This window comes from Microtus oregoni, unplaced genomic scaffold (genome assembly GCF_018167655.1).
Source record: "Microtus oregoni isolate MIOR12 unplaced genomic scaffold, Mior012 000018F_ref0000195, whole genome shotgun sequence".
In the NCBI taxonomy this organism is placed as follows: Eukaryota; Metazoa; Chordata; class Mammalia; order Rodentia; family Cricetidae; genus Microtus; species Microtus oregoni.
In genome coordinates, this window is record NW_024543077.1 from 32487799 (window position 1) to 32504414 (window position 16616).

Here is a 16616-nt window from a genome sequence, read left to right on the forward strand (position 1 = left end):
TCAAGTCCCCTCCAACACCCTGCACCCATCCAATGATTGGGGAGCAGAATGCGGCTCAGCAGGAGCTGTTGGGTGTGGTGGGATGGGGATGGAGAAGGATGGAACATTGCCCACTTTCCTCTTTCTCCCTTCGGGGACGTGCCATCTTAGCGGGGCTGGATCCTGGGTCCCTGGGGCGGCCCCAGAGGGCGGGAGGCCGGGGAGGAGGCGCCCGACACATCCGCCGCCGCAGGAGGCGGAGCGCTGCACCTGGCGCCCGGTCCTCCAGCTCAGCCCTGAAACGGGTCCAGCCGGTCGCGAGCGAAGGCAGCGGCGGCGGCGAGGCCGGGCCTAGGACTCGAGCGGGAGGAGGAGCGGACAGAAGGTCGCGCAGCGGCTGCGCCAGGCCACCGTCGCTCGCCCCACCGGGCTCGCATCCAGCCGCCGCGCCTGCTCGCCCGCCCGCCCGCCGCCGCTGCAGCCCCGGGACAGGAGCAAGCCGCCCGACCGACATGCTGAGCTCTGGCCCGCCCGCCGCCGCCCCGGCGCCCCGAGCCGCCGCCCCGCACCCCGGGCACAGGGCTCCCCGTGCCCCGCGCAGCTGAGCGCTACCAGGTGAGTGGGCCGGCGCCACGCGGGCTCCCGAGCCTCCGCCGTGCACCTGCTGCGGGGTGGGCGCCGCCCGGCTTCCGAGCCTCCGCCCGCTGCCCGGGCGCCGCCTGTCATCCTCGGGGTGCAGGGCAGCGGCGCGGCGTCCCCCGCGCTGGCAGCACTTCCGCAAACGTAATTGGAGTCGGGAAAACAAAGGCGCTGCCCGGGAGCCCTTGCCCGCCGCCCCAGCTGCAGCAGAAGGTGGGGGCGAGGGTGGGCCTCTCGGGTCCCCAGGCTCGTCTCAGCCCGGCCCCACTGTCGCCCTGGAGGTAAACATCCCCGGGAGAGGGGGGAGGCGACCAGTGTCCCTACGGCCGGCCGGTGACAGGGACCTGGCCCCTAGGTGGCAGGAGGAAACTGACATTGTCTGCCTCCCACGGAAACAAACACGGGGGGCTCACATCTCTTCCCCGGGCTGCTACCTTCCTAGGAGAAATGCCTGCGTCGCGCGTGCTGACTAGCTTCAGCTCGGGCATAAGTCCCTTCCTAAACGGAGGTTACCAGGTACATTTCCATCTTAGGAAAGTGAAGAATTCAGATGTGGCCCCTCCCCCTCTATACACCCCATCTACGTGGTCTTGCCTTGCCGGTGGGTTATTACCCTTGAGCCTGACTCGCTCTGCGTTTTGCTTTTCCCACATGCCTGAGAAACGACAAACCTTTCCTGTCACCCTAAAGCGTTTAATAATACTTCTACATCCACCAGAACATACCTGCCGATCCGTCGTAGAAATAACCTTGTCTGAGTTGAAGTTCAGCTCCCAACTGGTGTCTACATAGTTTTTTGTTCTTGGGTTGTTACATCATTCCGGGCCGCCTGTTTCCCCCATGTAGAAAGAAGATGGATGGATAGTGTAGCCGCCACATTTCCTTTTGCTTTTCTGAAAGTTCACGATGTTATAGTGTGATATTAGAGGTAGTTGAAAGCAGGTAGCCTCCAGTTTAATGTGTGAAAGGAGGCGAACGTTTGGCAGGTCCGTGTACTGCGAAGAACATTGCTTTTCTCAGAGCCGGCGCTAGCCAGCTAAAGGTGTATGCATTATTGATGGTCTTGTGAAGAAAGCGGGGAGGATAGAGTCCTCTGCATTGGGAGGCTTGGCTCTGACCCTCAGAACTGCTTGTCATTAGTATCTGTGGAAGATTTCTCGGTTAGTGATGAGGAAGGGCGAATGGCCCTTTTCACAGGTTACTTGGGGAAAAGTTGAAGCATTGTTAATGAGCTCAGTGCAAGACACACTTGGGGGAGTAAAGAGAGTCTTATTTCTATAATGAATTAAAATTATTAAGTATTTTGTAGTTACTTATTTCCCAGGCCCTCTCTCTATAAAGGTAAATATAAAACAAGAAGGCTGCTTAAAAAGGAGACTACACAGGACCAAATAGCACATGTTTGTTGGTGTGGATATTGGATCACCAATTCTGTCCACCGTACATACAAACACACACACACACATGTGCACGCGCACACATGTATGTATGTATATATATATATATATATATATATATATATATATATATATATCTTCTGCAGTACCAATAGTTATTCTTTTTAAAGCTACCACCCTGAAGAGTTAATTTCCAAATCTCTGTACTGGTGTCTGATCCCTAATTTTTATGCACCATGAAAGGGAAGCTCAGAGAAGTTATGCAACTTAGACCAACCACATACTCAATAAGAGGTGGAGTTAGATTTGGCCCGTGCTTCTGGCCTCAAATCATAGGAAATTTCCACATGGTGTCCCTCCCTGCTCAGGATCTATTAAGTGTCACCATCTACCTAGATGCTTTCCTTTGCTTCTTGCCTTTCAAAGTAAATTTTCTTTCAACACACATGTATTAAACATGGTACCACTTACCCATACAGAACAATCTATGTCTTGATAATGCATATACATTTGTGAATCTATAGCGTTTTCCCCAGGTTTTCTTACCGCTTTTGAATTTACAGGGAGTGGTAAACCTTATTGCCAAAGATAAATTGAGTATTAGATCAATGGGTTCTTAAAGTTTAGTTTTGATCTTCACTGAGTCTTTAGGGTTTGTCCAGCAGGGCAATCGAGAGATGCGATGCTTGCGTGTGCTAGCTGCACTGGTGTGTTGGCGTAAGAAAACTCAAAGCATATCAAGTGAAAAAGGCAGATTGCAGACCAGATTTATATTCATTTACTGAAACATCAGTATTGGCATATATGGGATTGCTTGGCCTCAAATTGTTAAGTGTAGCTACCTTACAGCGGCGGGGGAAGAGGTAAAGTGGTACTTTTTCTTTTGACCTTAGAAAGTGAAATATGGGTTAACAATTGGAAAAAAAAACACACGTTCTTTTGTTATATAAACTAAAAGGGGGAAAGAAGAAGGGAAATACTTCACGTAAGAGAAGACTGGATGCATCTAACCGCAGACTGGATGCATCGAACCGTCACATACAGTGGTTTTAAGAAAGAAAGATGACGTCAGAGGCAGAGATGTTCTGAGGGTGGCCAACTGCCCCTTCCCAACATTGGCTGTGACATAGTCTACAACCTGCTGGCTTTCATGCAAGAAGAATGCTTTGGAGCATCACACTGGCATGTCAGAATTCCTTTCTACTAGGTCTTGCTTGTGACTACAAAGCAGAGAGACAATTTTGTTTTCTCTCTTGGTGGAGTGAATAGGTTGATGGGAAGAGTCAGCTTGCCTGTTGTGTCACCTCAGGAAAATATGGCATCCGAGAGGCCTTCAGGTTCTCCTAGTGACATTTCAGGAACAGCAAGTCATCACCCAGTTTAGCCTGACGCACACTGTGTATTTGGTAACACTAATGCAGCCCCACAATTCTCCCTACTCTTGTATTAACTACTGTGTAGAACTCTTAAAAGCCAAGGCATTTTCCTGCTCAGAATCAGAAATCCAAAGCAAGACACATTCACTCTTCAGATTCAAGAAGACATACCACTCTCTCACGTTTTCCGTGTGAAGAAGACCTCAATGATCTTGGTTCATTAGGATACCATGTTACTATAATGCCGCCTGGCAGAGGAGTTCCTTGTAAAGTTGCTTTGTACAGGAGCTGTTCTGGCTGTTATAGGCAAGGTGTAGCATTCCATTTGAGGTTTTCATTGTGTTTCAGGCAGAAAGAAGTCTGCCTGATGTCGAGGTGACCAAGCGCAGAGAACCACCCTGGTTAAGGCCAGTTTGGCTAAAACGTTCGTCCTTAGGTGGACCGTTCGTGGCACAGTACTTTTAGGTTGTGATGTGAATTTGGGGGCTCCACCTGGGACATTCCCTTTGGGTTTGTAACTCCTCCTTGTTTCGTTACCCAGAGCTGGCTGTTTGGGTATTCAGTGTTCTGGCCTACAGTGTGTGAACCCAGCTTTTTGTGCGTCTTGCCCGTTTCCTTGACTCCTGACTAGCAGGTTTTCCGATATTTAGACTCATTGATGCACTGCCCTTTCTTTGAAGCTGATTGGGCCTCTGTATCTGAAAGATGTGCATTGCTTTGGAAAACGGCATAGTCTCAATTCATTCAACTTTTGGGCACTAGCAGAGTCCTTTGCTGTGGCAAATGATGTTTGATTTGTTGGTGCAAAGGCCAAAAAAAAAAAAAAAAAAAAAAAGAAAACAAAAATAAATATTTAAAATGTAGAACCCAAGCCTTGAGTTTGTCTGCTATAGATATTACACTCCTAATTACTACTTTGTATCTCTAGTCTCTCTCTCTCTCTCTCTCTCTCTCTCTCTCTCTCTCTCTCCTAGTTACTACTTTGTATCTCTAAAGCCTCTCTCTCTCTCTCTCTCTCTCTCTCTTCTAGTTACGACTTTGTACCTCTAAAGTCTCTCTCTCTCTCTCTTCTAGTTACGACTTTGTACCTCTAAAGTCTCTCTCTCTCTCTCTCTCTCTCTCTCTCTCTCTCTCCTAGTTACTACTTTGTATCTCTAAAGCCTCTCTTTTTCTCTCTCTCTCTTCTAGTTACGACTTTGTATTTCTAAAGTCTCTCTCTCTCTCTCTTCTAGTTACGACTTTGTATCTCTAAAGTCTCTCTCTCTCTCTTTCTCTCTCTCTCTCTCTTCTAGTTACGACTTTGTATCTCTAAAGTCCATGTGTATGTGTCACACACACACACACACACACACACACACACACCCCTGTCTTCACCCAGTAAGAGCTAAACCTGCATAGCCTGCTGTGTGTCGTCCACATAGCCTTCTGCTTTGGTTCAGTAAAACGTAGGCGTGGCTGAGCTGTAGGTGGTGCTGATCAAGCTAAGAGCATGCCCAGCTTTGGCAGTAAGGAAAAGCGCGCACTGTTGCTTACAGCTGGTGGCTCTGCCGCATTTTAGGATGGGGTGGGGTAGGATGAAATAATGGAGCAAAGATGGAAGATGCAATCTACCAGAAGAGCCATGATCAGGAGATGTGAAAGGGAGTGAATTAGGAGGCAGGGATTTTTTTTTTTTTCATTTCCTCTGAGTGTGTTCCAGAAGGGAGCATAATTCAGGGAATATCTGTAATTAGAAAACAAGGGAATCCAACTCTGAATGGTGGAAGAAATGCATAAAAGTATTTTGAGCTGTCCGAGCTGCAGAGCGAGGCAGGAGAATGGGGGGGAAGCTGGGAACCCCATGAGTCAGCTGTGGCTAGAGGGAGGCTGCTGTGGCTTTGATGGGGAGACAAACGAGAACTAGAAAGAGGAACTGTTGCTGCCTGGACCAGCCTGATTTGTGGGTGAGCCATGCCAAGGGAAAGTGACTGACGAGTCTGGACTGGTTCCCTCTTGTGTGGGAAGCCTCCACTCTTCGGTTAGGTCCCTTTAACTCTTCATGTGTTCAACTCAGCACCCTAGGTTGGGCCCAGGACAGAGAAGCTTGCTCACACACAGCAAGACACAAATTCCCTACAGGAAACACAGAAATCAGGAGCGAATAACATGGCATCCCTACTGTCTATACCGCTAAAGAGTTCCCTGCTCTTGGCAAACATGGTTTGATGCCGAGGCTCAAGCTCCTAGGGTTGTTGGACAGTGAGTGACTCTTCAGGTTGTCCATGGTGATGTCTGCACTGTGTTAGTGGACAGATGTGCCTGAAAGTCCCCTTGTTATGGGAGTTTAATGACTAGACTTCATTTTCATACTTGAAAAAAGAATATATATATATATATATATATATATAACTATTTTTCAAGTTATGATGCTTCATATTAATGGTGTTAGATATTCTCCAATTGCAAAGCCCTTTGAATGTTGTTGTTTTTTTTTTTCAGGTGGCATAAGGCATCTCTAAGCAATAAACATCAGTTTGGCAAGTCCCTATGATTGTCCGCCATCTCTAGGATCAGGGGTACCCCGGGTGTCACTTAGATGCCTTGTATTTAAAGCAAAGCAAAAATGTATTTGAAAAGTGGTGAATGTTCATTAAAGAACAATCTAGCGACTCTAAGGGGAAGCAGCCCTTGGAGGCCTGATTTCATCATCCACAGATAACCCTTATAACAGTTCCGTGTTTCTTCTTCAGTCTCATCCTAAAATACATCTTATGTGAACACCACAGATTTATGGATAAAAACTGACATGGTACATAGGGTTTGTTCTGGTTTTTGTTTGTTTGTTTGTATATGTTATGCTTTATGTTATGTTTTCCCATGATATGGGTATATGATTCTAATTCTCCTTATACCCTAATTTATTCCTGCTTTCCATTGCTTACTGTGCAAACCATTGCATTGTCTACACTGAAACTGTTGCTTTCCAGAAAAATCTACACTTCTGTTTATGGTGAACGCGCATGCTTGCCAATCCTCATCTTCACCAGCATTTCACAAGGTACTGCTAGGATTATATAGTCAAACGTCTTCTCTTTAACACGCTAAGTAATAAACTCTGGCTGAAGGTATTGGATCATTAAAATTGATAGCATGTAATCCTTCTCGATGATCGGAACTTGAACAGCGCAAGAAGCAGCTAGACAATTTTAAATGACACATGGGATGTGCTCAGGGCACACACACTTCTTTTTTTTTAAAAATATTTCTTATTGTTTTTTTTATTTTTTTTAATTAATTTATTTATTATGTATACAGTATTTTGTCTGTGTATATGCCTGCAGGCCAGAAGAGGGCACCAGACCCCATTACAGATGGTTGTGAGCCACCATGTGGTTGCTGGGAATTGAACTCAAGACCTTTGGAAGAGCAGACAATGCTCTTAACCTCTGAGCCATCTCTCCAGCCCCTATTTCTTATTGTTTATTTACTTTCTTTTATGTGCACTGGTGTGAAGGTGTCAGATCCCCTGGAACTGGATCTTCAGACAGTTGTGAGCTGCCATGTGACTGCTGGGAACTCAACCCGGGTCCTCTGGAAGAGCAGTCAGTGCTCTTAACTGCTGAGCCATCTCTCCAGCCCCCCTACACACTTCTTTTAGACTATATAAATATACTATACTTATATAGCATAATTATACTTAATATATAAATAAATTAACTATCCTAATAATGTATTTAGTAGACTCAACTAAAAAGGGTTGGCAATAAGTTCATGGGCATAGAAAAATTTAAATCTTAATATCTATAATCTGGTTAAATTATAATTTTCCCAAAGGTGTATCCGAAGCAAGTGCTTCGGGTATCACGTCTCTTCCTGTGGAGAGACGTGCTTTCTTTAACCCTTCACATTCTGATACCAGTAGCCACATGATGACATCAGCCTTGTAATGAATAATCACTTATTAAGAATCCAGTGTAAATATACTATTAGTCTATGCCTAACATAGTTCTGTGAGTGGTTATGCGACTGTACCTGAACTTGTTTTTACTTTCCAGTGTTGATAGTTTTGTGTGTGTGTGTGTGTGTGTGTGTGTGTGCTCTTGGATCCATATTTCTACAATGTTTATATTGTTTGACTTTTTCCTTTTCTGAGAATATTGGGCCGGGAACTCCTTGTGCTAGCTTTCCAAAGCAACCTGTCAGTCACTCAAACTGGACAGTACTTTGTCTTTTTCAAAACTTATTTTCATTTTATGTAAATTATCTCTGGTATAATCAACAATTATTTATTAAAGGAAAATCTTCTATAAAACATTAAACAATTGCCTCAATTCCAATTCCTAAAAATCCTTTTTGATTTCCATAAAAGATTTTTAAAGTAATTTTTATTTTCGGTTTCCTAACAACCAAACTTATAGTCAGTCATTGGGGCTGTAGTGTGAATAGAGACAGCTGCCAAATGAGCAGTTAGCCCTTGACTGGGGGTGGGGGTCAAGCTTGTTCTCCCTGTCCTCGCCTCCCCCTCCCCACCTACCAGTTCTGTTGCTACGAGGAAATGGGAGGGGGGACTAAAGCCACCAAATTCCCAGAACTCCCCCACCACCATCGCCACCAGTGTGTGACACATTTGTTTAAGGCTTTGAGAGACCTCTGATCATAACAGTGGTACTTGGAGGAGCCAAGCGGTAGAGTTCCCTGGGGCCGGGCTGAGGGACTAAGTAGAATCCTGAGGCTGGGAGCTTGCCTTGGTGAGATGCATTGTTGGCACCTTGGCATATCAAGGGGAAAGGAATTCCCTTTAAACACTGCCTGCTCAATCATCCTGGTCCTTTGCACTGTGAGCTGAGTAACTGGGCACTCCTATTTGTAATGTTATTTCCTTGAGGAAGTGGTTTCTAAGCGTCAGCTCAGTGGCTATTGCCACCCCTGCCTATTCGCTTGGGTGGTGCAACACACAATGCCATTGCCACCTGGCTGGTGATTGTGGTGGAGGAAGAGATCAATACAATTTGCTTCCCCTTTACAAAAGCCCCGGAATGCCTCTAAGTCGCTACATTGTCTATCTCCTAAACAAATAAACACACAGGCCCAGCTACCCCTGATTTCTCTGGAGCCCCTATTGCGTTTTTTCCATTGGAGAAACGGGAAAAATAGAAATATGTTTCCTTGAAAAGGCTCTTCATCTCTCATGGGATCGTCTCTTGTCCTTCCTGCCAGGCTTGTTTTACGAAAGGACAGTTATTTGAAAGAAAGTGATGAGATTCCAGCTTCAAATTTATATTCCAGCCGGGCGGTGGTGGCGCACGCCTTTAAGACCAGCACTCGGGAGGCAGAGGCAGGCGGATCTCTGTGAGTTTGAGGCCAGCCTGGTCTACAAGAGCTAGTTCCAGGACAGGAACCAAAAGCTACGGAGAAACCCTGTCTCAAAAATCAAATATATATATATACATATATACATATATATACATATATATATGTATATATGTATATATATATGTATATATATATATTCCAAGATATTCTAAGATACCTACATGTAAACTCAGCCAGACGCCTAAAATGCATAGTTGGGGATCCGTTTGATGATCTGAAGGACCTGAGCTGTAATTTCTTTTTAATTGATATTTGTTTCTCCCCATAAAGCAAACATTATGTGGCTGTTTGTCTGCTCCCATTGTCCTCTTAGCAGATCGGAGAGAACTGTTAAAGATTTCAAGCCCTTGCTTTCAGATTTGTGATGTCACAAATATGCCAAATGCTTCTTTTTAAATGAGCAGCTATTTTGGGGGCCTGAAGACGTGTCTTCTTCCAGTCTGTAATTCAAGGGTGTTCTCTGAGAGCCAGAACCCCATTGCCACTTTCTGGGCAGTGGACGAGGAAGCTGATGGAGCATCATGGGTAAAATACCAGCCTACTTCACGGGGGATGCCAGGTAGATCTAGAATGTCCACTTGAGAAGACTACGTTTAGAATAACTGGGAAGTCGATAGAATACCATGGGCTAAAACTGCAGTGGCCGGCCACTCCACCACTGAATGAAAACATTGCTGTTTCCACACGCAGTTTCTGTTAAGTCTTAAAACCTTCTGGTTGGCTTGGGTTGGCGTTTTCATCCTCATCTTACCAAGAGGCAAAGGAGGGTTATAGAGACATCATCTTATCAAAGCCAGAATAGCTGGGATTGCCCTGTGCTGTTTTCTAAACTTAATCTCCGATCACAAACCTTAAGGAACACGAAGAGAGCCTATATCGCCACTGGGAATAGCCAAGTGACAGACGTAAAGGACAGTATGTGACGTAGGAGGTCCCTTTCTACTGGGTCTGTAGTCTTGTGGGTAGGGAGGACAGCCGTGGAAAGACAGCAACTGGGACTGCCGGCAAATCATGTATTAGCTCAGGCCTGAGAACTGCGTGTGTGGAAATTAAACGGAGGAAGGTGAGGGACGGCTTCCCCGAATGAATCCGTTTCCTGGCGCTAACAACGGCTGCATCGGACACAGTTTACAAGCTACCCTTAGTCCAAAAACATCCTAGCACATCTTTTAGATCCTACTCAGTCATAAGACCCTGCTGAAATAAAAGTTCAGAGGGTAGAATGTTTGCAAAGTCCCAGTGTGGCCTTTCTACTCCCTGCCTCACTCCAGCAGAGGCTCGCCCTTGCTCTCTGCATAGGGAAGCCCCGCATGTTCCTGCCTATCCCCAGCACAGGGCTAAGGTCTAGTGCGCACCATCTCACTCCCGCAGCGAACCCCTTGTTCCCTTGTAGCAGGAGAGGGGAGAGACTGAAACTTTCCTGGGGCTTTGACGGCTGGGATTTTAGTCCCAGCCCTGCTCAGGGCCCCGGGATCAGAATCCCTGCCCTTCTCCTGAATGCCTTCCACCTGTTTCAGCTTCATGGAGAAACTTCCTCACGGGGCTTCACCTCCGGGCCTGCACCTGCCTTTGCATTTGAAGCAGCGTGTTGGGACAGGGAGTGCTCCGTGTCTCTCTCTACTGGACTGGAAAGCAGGGACTATACGGTTTCCACTGTGTAAACCGTGGGCCCCAAAGTGCCTCTCCACTTGTCCATCTGTTGGTTGGTGCTCAGTGTATACCTGTTAGTTTAAGAGAGAAGAAAGAATGACCATCTTTTCAGTCTTTAGTACTGTGTTTTGTGCTGTGTTGACCTTCAGGCTGGTGTTCAAGCGTCCTGTAATCTGTCCTGGTTGGCAGCCACACCATACCCCGTAGCCCTGCTGTAAATTCTATAAGGAACCTGGGTTTCCTTTCATTTCCTATCCGGGAACTTTTCTCTCTCACCTTTGCCTGAGATAAGCCTTAACTATCGTTCAAGGTTCAATCTTAGTCTCCCTTCTGCCTGAGATAATCCCTGTCTTTCCTGAAAGATCTTGCTTCCATTTAAGTCTCTCATTTTCTTTCTCTTTCTCTGTTTGTTATGCTCCTTTGTTGTGTGTGTGTGTGTGTGTGTGTGTGTATGTGTGTATGTGCTTGAGTGGGCATAAACATGTGTGCATGTGTGTATATGCATATGTAAGGATGTGTATGAGTACGTGTATGTGTATTTTTGTGTGTGCATGTGTGTGCACGTGTATTGTATGTGCGTATGCGTGTGCATGTATGTGTGGATGTGTTGTGTTTATGTGTGTGTGTGTCATTGAGCATGGTCCAGTCTCACATGGGATTTTTGTCTCCTGCCACCATTTTTCAGACCTCAGAGTTTTCTGCTGGTGTCTTTGGCATCACCGATATATGGAATCGTGCAATCTGTAAATAAGAGTACGTTGAAAAATCCTTCATTTTCTTGTAAGCTCCTTTCTGAAGCATGAGCTCTTTACTCGGGTTAGGTAGTTTGTGATTGCTCATTCATTATGCAATTGCTTCTATGTCATTACTTTTCTCAAATGCCTCTTCACTCTTGACCTTATTTAATGTTGCCCGAGTTTAAGGCTTATCTTACCTACTCCAAAACATGAGTTTGAGGCAAGGACATGCCTTCGACACCCCATTGAATAGCTGCACAGTGCATCTAGAAGTAGCACCCGGTAAGAGCACAGACAATCTGAAATGAGATCCATCTCTTCAGTTGGTTCTGGGTGTGTGTGTGTGAGCTGGGGCGGGCTGGCTGCTGTGCCTCGGTTTCCTTATCCACAGTAGGAAAGTGGTCACGTGTACTCTTGGGAAACTGTGGTGGAGGTTGAGTTAAACCTCAGGAAGCCGTGACCGGCATTGTGCTGTGGTTAGCGATAGTGATGGGGACCAGGCACTCTACTGTGAATTAATGGGTGAATACATCACCCTGGCTGAGCAACCCCACGTTATGGATCTGTTTGTCTTCTCGCAGACAGATTTTGGTCAGGGGTCTGGGAAGGACCTTCCAGGAATGCTGGGGTTCTGGGAGGAACCTCAGTCCCTGTGCTATGCATGCAGCTGGTGTGCAGCTCTGGGAGCCGGGGCAGAGATGCTGAGAGCCTGGAGGGCCCAGCTGGAAACGTGAGGATGGGCATTGTCCCTTAGCTTGGCTCAGCCCTCAGCGTCACAATGCCTCGGAAAGAAGAGGAAGATTCCCAAACAGTTGTTCTCTGTGCTGTGCTACAGTGCCATGGTACTGTGGGCTCCTTGTCTTTTGTATTGGTTTTTCATGACGTTGGCTGATTGGGCAGTGGCTACTAAAGCAGTCCCCGATCCCCAAAGATCTGTAGGATAGATATCACGTGTGTGCTTTTGAACACAGCTCTTCTGGAAAAGGCGAGGGTTGAAGTGACTGCCCCGGAGCATAACCTCATGTGTATAAACATCAGGACTCCGAGGCTGGTTTGCTGTGCTCTCCCCTAGCCTTCTCTGGTAGCAAGAAATTGAAGCAGCCAGTGGCCGAGTTCTGCTTTCTGACTGAGGTTGCTCGAGGACATCTTGAATGGTCAGTGACAGTTTACTAGGTAGAGCTGGCTCTCGGGGTTCAGGACATAGGTGTTTCACAGCTTCTGCTCGGTTTCTGGGTGACACCGAGTCATGGTAGCAATGGCAGAAGAAACAGTTCTCTCCTGTGTTAACCAGGGGTATTACTCTCCTCCTTCACAGCTGTGCCACCGCTACCCCGAATACACGCTGCCATCGTGTGCATGAGCCTGACCTTGTGAAAGTCATGCCAAATCATGCCTCAGTTATAAAGCTGATTCTACCCCCTCCCAGAGATTTCATGCTTATAGCGTATGTTTATGGACAATATAGATTTGAGCCTTTTTAATAACAAATGAAGGAAGCTATCTATTTTAGCAAGAATGATTTTACTGCCTCGCATCAATAATTCAGAAATCCCTGCTGTAGGAATGACGCGGTGTAGGAACTGGTAGGAGGCTTTGAGGGCTGTGTTAGATTTTCACAGTGTGGTGCTGATTACTGGCGTTGGAGTCTCCTGGGTGAGAAAACGTTCAGCCTTCTAAGAAATAAACAAAAGCCAACCTTACACAGATTGCGCTCCTGTCCTCAGGAAGGTCTGTGTGTGATTTCCGTGTATAATGTCCAGGGAAGCTGTAAGGCAAGAGCTGTTTGTCTCAGAGAGGAGTTGGATGGATCTGTGTTGGCTGACCCAGAATTCACAAGATCTGACACAAAGCTCCATACACGGACTGGCAGTAAGGTTAATTTCTCACAGTTCCAGAGGCCGGGGACTCGCAGGTCAAAGTTCCCAGTGAAGAGTGCTTACTGACTTCAGTCAGCCATGTTCTTACTGTGTTCTTACCTACCCTTTGCTCAGCAGGGGCCTTTGGGAAAGAGAAGCCTGTTCTGTTGTTTGATAGAGCTGTGATCTCTCAGGAGGACCCCTGTCCTGAGGCACCGCAGTGATGGCTAGGGGGACTTGGCAGGGAGGTGCCAAGAGCTGCCATCTTGAGCTCCTAATAGCGCAGTGGCCCCTCACTCTGAACACACTAAACCTCAGGCGCTGCTAACGGTCTGCACAACTGTCTCATCTGTACTGCAACGGTCAGGTATAATCCAATTCAACGTCCATTGCCTCGAGCAAATCGTCATTTTATTAAGATTTTGTGGACATTGTTCCTGGCTTGTTCTTTGCCCTTGGTCCCGAGGTTGTCACAGGTTTCTCCATGACTGCGTTCTGTTTCCTCAAAACCCAAGTAGGACATGAAAATATTGTCTGAAAACAAATATCTGGGCTGGGCCTAGTGCTGCATGGACTCAACCCCAGCATTTCGAGGGCAGAGTCACGTGGATCCCTGTGAGTTTGAGGCTAGTCTGCTCTACATAGTGAGTTCTAGGACTCCCACAACTACACTCTAAGGCCCTGTCTCAATAAAATAAAATAAAATAAAAACTAATGTCCTGGATTTAAGCTAAAATAGTTTATTTATATTTTTAGATTGAAATTCATATAAATATTTCCGGCTGTGCCTTTCATATAGAAAAGAGTGAAGATCTGTAATGGGACATTTCCTTAGATTTTTGTTTCGTTTGTTGATTCTTTCTCCATTTTTTAATGCTGGGGAACTAGTTAGCCATGACTTTTCTAGTGAGAGAAGCCTTACAGAGCTTATAATAAGAACCACTAGAATCAAGGGGAAAGAGTGACTGGGAAGTCGGTCACCAGGGCTGAAGTCCACATCCTGCCATAGAAATTGTGTCTGAGCATTGGCCCTTCATGGCCTCTCTCAAGAGGACTGGGTGCCCTCCTCTGACCTACTCGCCAAGGTCATAGCAGTCTTTGTTGGGGGAAAGGCTGCTCGTTCATTCCCAGCTGCCCAGACCACGAAATAATTACCTAGAAACGATATTATTTGCGATACTATTTGGCCAATAGCTTAAGCGTATTTCTAGCTAGCTCTTATATCCTAAACTAGCCCATCTCCATTAATCTGTGAATCGCCACAAGGTCGTGGCCTATTGGCAAAGTTCCAGCAGGCTCCAGTGGAGACATCTGTCCCCAGCGGTGGCTACATGGCTTCTCTCTGACTCCGCCTACTCTCTCTCTATATTTATCTTTTCCATCCTGGCTATATTCTGTTAAGCCTTTGGCCGAAAGCAGCTTCTTTATTCATTAACCAATAAAAGCAACACATATACAGTAGGACTTCCCACACTAAGTCTTTGTGGGGGGCGATTAACTAAAGACAACTTGAAATCTGATTAGAAGCCGAGCAATCAAATATTTTATACAAGTTTGAAGAAATATGTTTGGTGGGGGACAGGGGCAGTTTACTTAACATCTCGTGAAAGCCTGCAATCGCATGATCCTGCATTTTTTTCTTTGTAAAATCAATGTTACTTCTTATTTATCCATAATAGTATAAACACTGTACCCATGGATGGGGTTATATTTTGACACGTGTGTATATTTTTTAATTGTTTGATACAAGAAAGCATTTAATTGGGTTTATGGCTCCAGAGGGTCAGCGTCCACGAGAGTGGAGCAAAGGCATGGGGGTGGGAACAGCTGAGAGCACACATCTCCAGCCACAAGCAGGAGGCAGGGAACACACAGGAAGGACATGAAAACCTCAAGCCCAGGGGCTGGAGAGATGGCTCAGCGGTTAAGAGCATTGCCTGCTCTTCCAAAGGTCCTGAGTTCAATTCCCAGCAACCACATGGTGGCTTACAACCATCTGTAATGGGGTCTGGTGCCCTCTTCTGACCTGTAGGCACATACACAGACAGAATATTGTATACATAATAAATAAATAAATATTGAAAAAAAAAAAAACCTCAAGCCCAGTGACACACCTCCTCCAGCGAAGCCGTTCCTACCTCCTGATCTTTCCCAGACAGGTCCAGCTGGGGACCAAGTATTCAAATCGATGAGCCTATAGGGCCATTTTCTTTCAAACCCCACATTCATTCTGTAGGTGACAGAGTAAAGAGAGGCCCCTCGCTTTTCCGGGCAGGACCTCTGATGCAATTCCAGACGTCACTTCTTATTCTCTCTACTTCTAAAGTTATAGCTCGTCAGTCTATCTGTGTGGATACCCTAAGCGGTTTCCTATGTTTTAGATGTTTTGTAATGATTTTCATCTTTTCAAATAGTTACCATTTCTTTACGGTGAAAACATTTGGTATACTGTCTTACTGTCTTTTTATTCTCTGAATGGAAAATGCATTTTTTTTATTCTTTAAAAGATTTTTATCCTTTAAAAGAAAGCTGCGTTTTCTTTTAAAGTTTTAGAAGTGAACATATACAAGATTGCATGTCTTGTGTTTTTAAAGTAGATAGCCATAAAAACCCAAAAAACTGCTTGGACTTTTGTTTCCTTTCTGGTTTCTCCTCTGAGACACAACATTTTATTTTTTTCCTGTGTTTTAGGTGATGTTTTGGGTGCTCTGACTTCTGGGCCTTTGACTGTAGGTGAGTCTCCCACTGAGGAAGATGTGGAGCCTTGCTGTCTGTGACTTCCTGCTCTCCCACGGAGCTATTCTAATGCTGTCTATGTTTGTGTGACTGGTCACCTGAGACATGTAGTGAACTATGGTTATTCCCCAGTGCCATGCAGCCTACCGAGTTGTATTGCCCAGTGCCATGCAGCCTGCCGAGTTGTATTGGTGTCCTTTCGACCAGCAGATTTGCCCACATAACCTCCCACCTATCTTGATTGACTATTGGTCCTAAGGCATCTTGTCACCTTCACCCCTGTTTTTCTGTTGCCTGCCTCTCGTACAAGATGAATTATTTCCTGTATCCCATGCCCTGCTCTCTCTTGATTACCCTCCTTCGAATGGCAGATCACAGCCCAAGAAAGGGATGATGCAAGATTAATTTTGGGGGGATATTACATATCTCAGTCCACTTTATTTCCTCACCATCGTGTGCCCCTTAACTCTCCAGAGCTTAGGTTGTGACTGCTGAGTGTACCTGTGCACATTTCTGTGCGTGTGTTTGTTTACTGTCAGTTGAAGGGGAGTTAGGGAAGGGAGTGAAATACCTCTGTTCAACCACCCGTGTGATATAACACTCCATTTTAGGGACAACAAACATGTCTTTCCAATTTGAGCTGAGACAGCAAAACAGTTCAGGAAGTGGCGGGGGGAGGGGGGGAGTAGTTGTGCTTTCCAAGAGTGACTGAAGCTGCTGAGCTGAAGAGGAGAAGATTTTAAGAGCCAAAGAAAAATAACAACACTGCCTTGAAGATAGTCTGTCATAGCCAGGCAGTAAGAGGTCTTTATCTGAGAAAAAAGCAAAACTTTTTCTTTTGCTACTAAGATGAAAAAGGTCAGGGCTGGGACTGTAGCCCAGTGAAAAAGTCCT

At 45.9% G+C, this 16616-nt stretch overlaps 1 protein-coding gene across 4 annotated transcripts in view; it reads left to right on the top strand.

Annotated features, from left to right (window-relative positions):
• The first annotated feature begins 233 nt into the window (after positions 1 to 233).
• The window catches only part of LOC121458896 (major facilitator superfamily domain-containing protein 6-like), a 65142-nt gene continuing 48759 nt past the window's right edge, over positions 234 to 16616 (top strand). Inside the window, exons 1-2 of one of the 4 annotated variants that reach the window (XM_041668265.1) lie at positions 236 to 594; positions 15678 to 15719. The gene's annotated coding sequence lies outside the window, so the exon portion shown is untranslated. Of the gene's footprint in view, positions 595 to 775; positions 900 to 15677; positions 15720 to 16616 lie in introns of those variants that run through there. The other 3 variants (XM_041668266.1, XM_041668263.1, XM_041668264.1) reach the window with 3 other exon arrangements.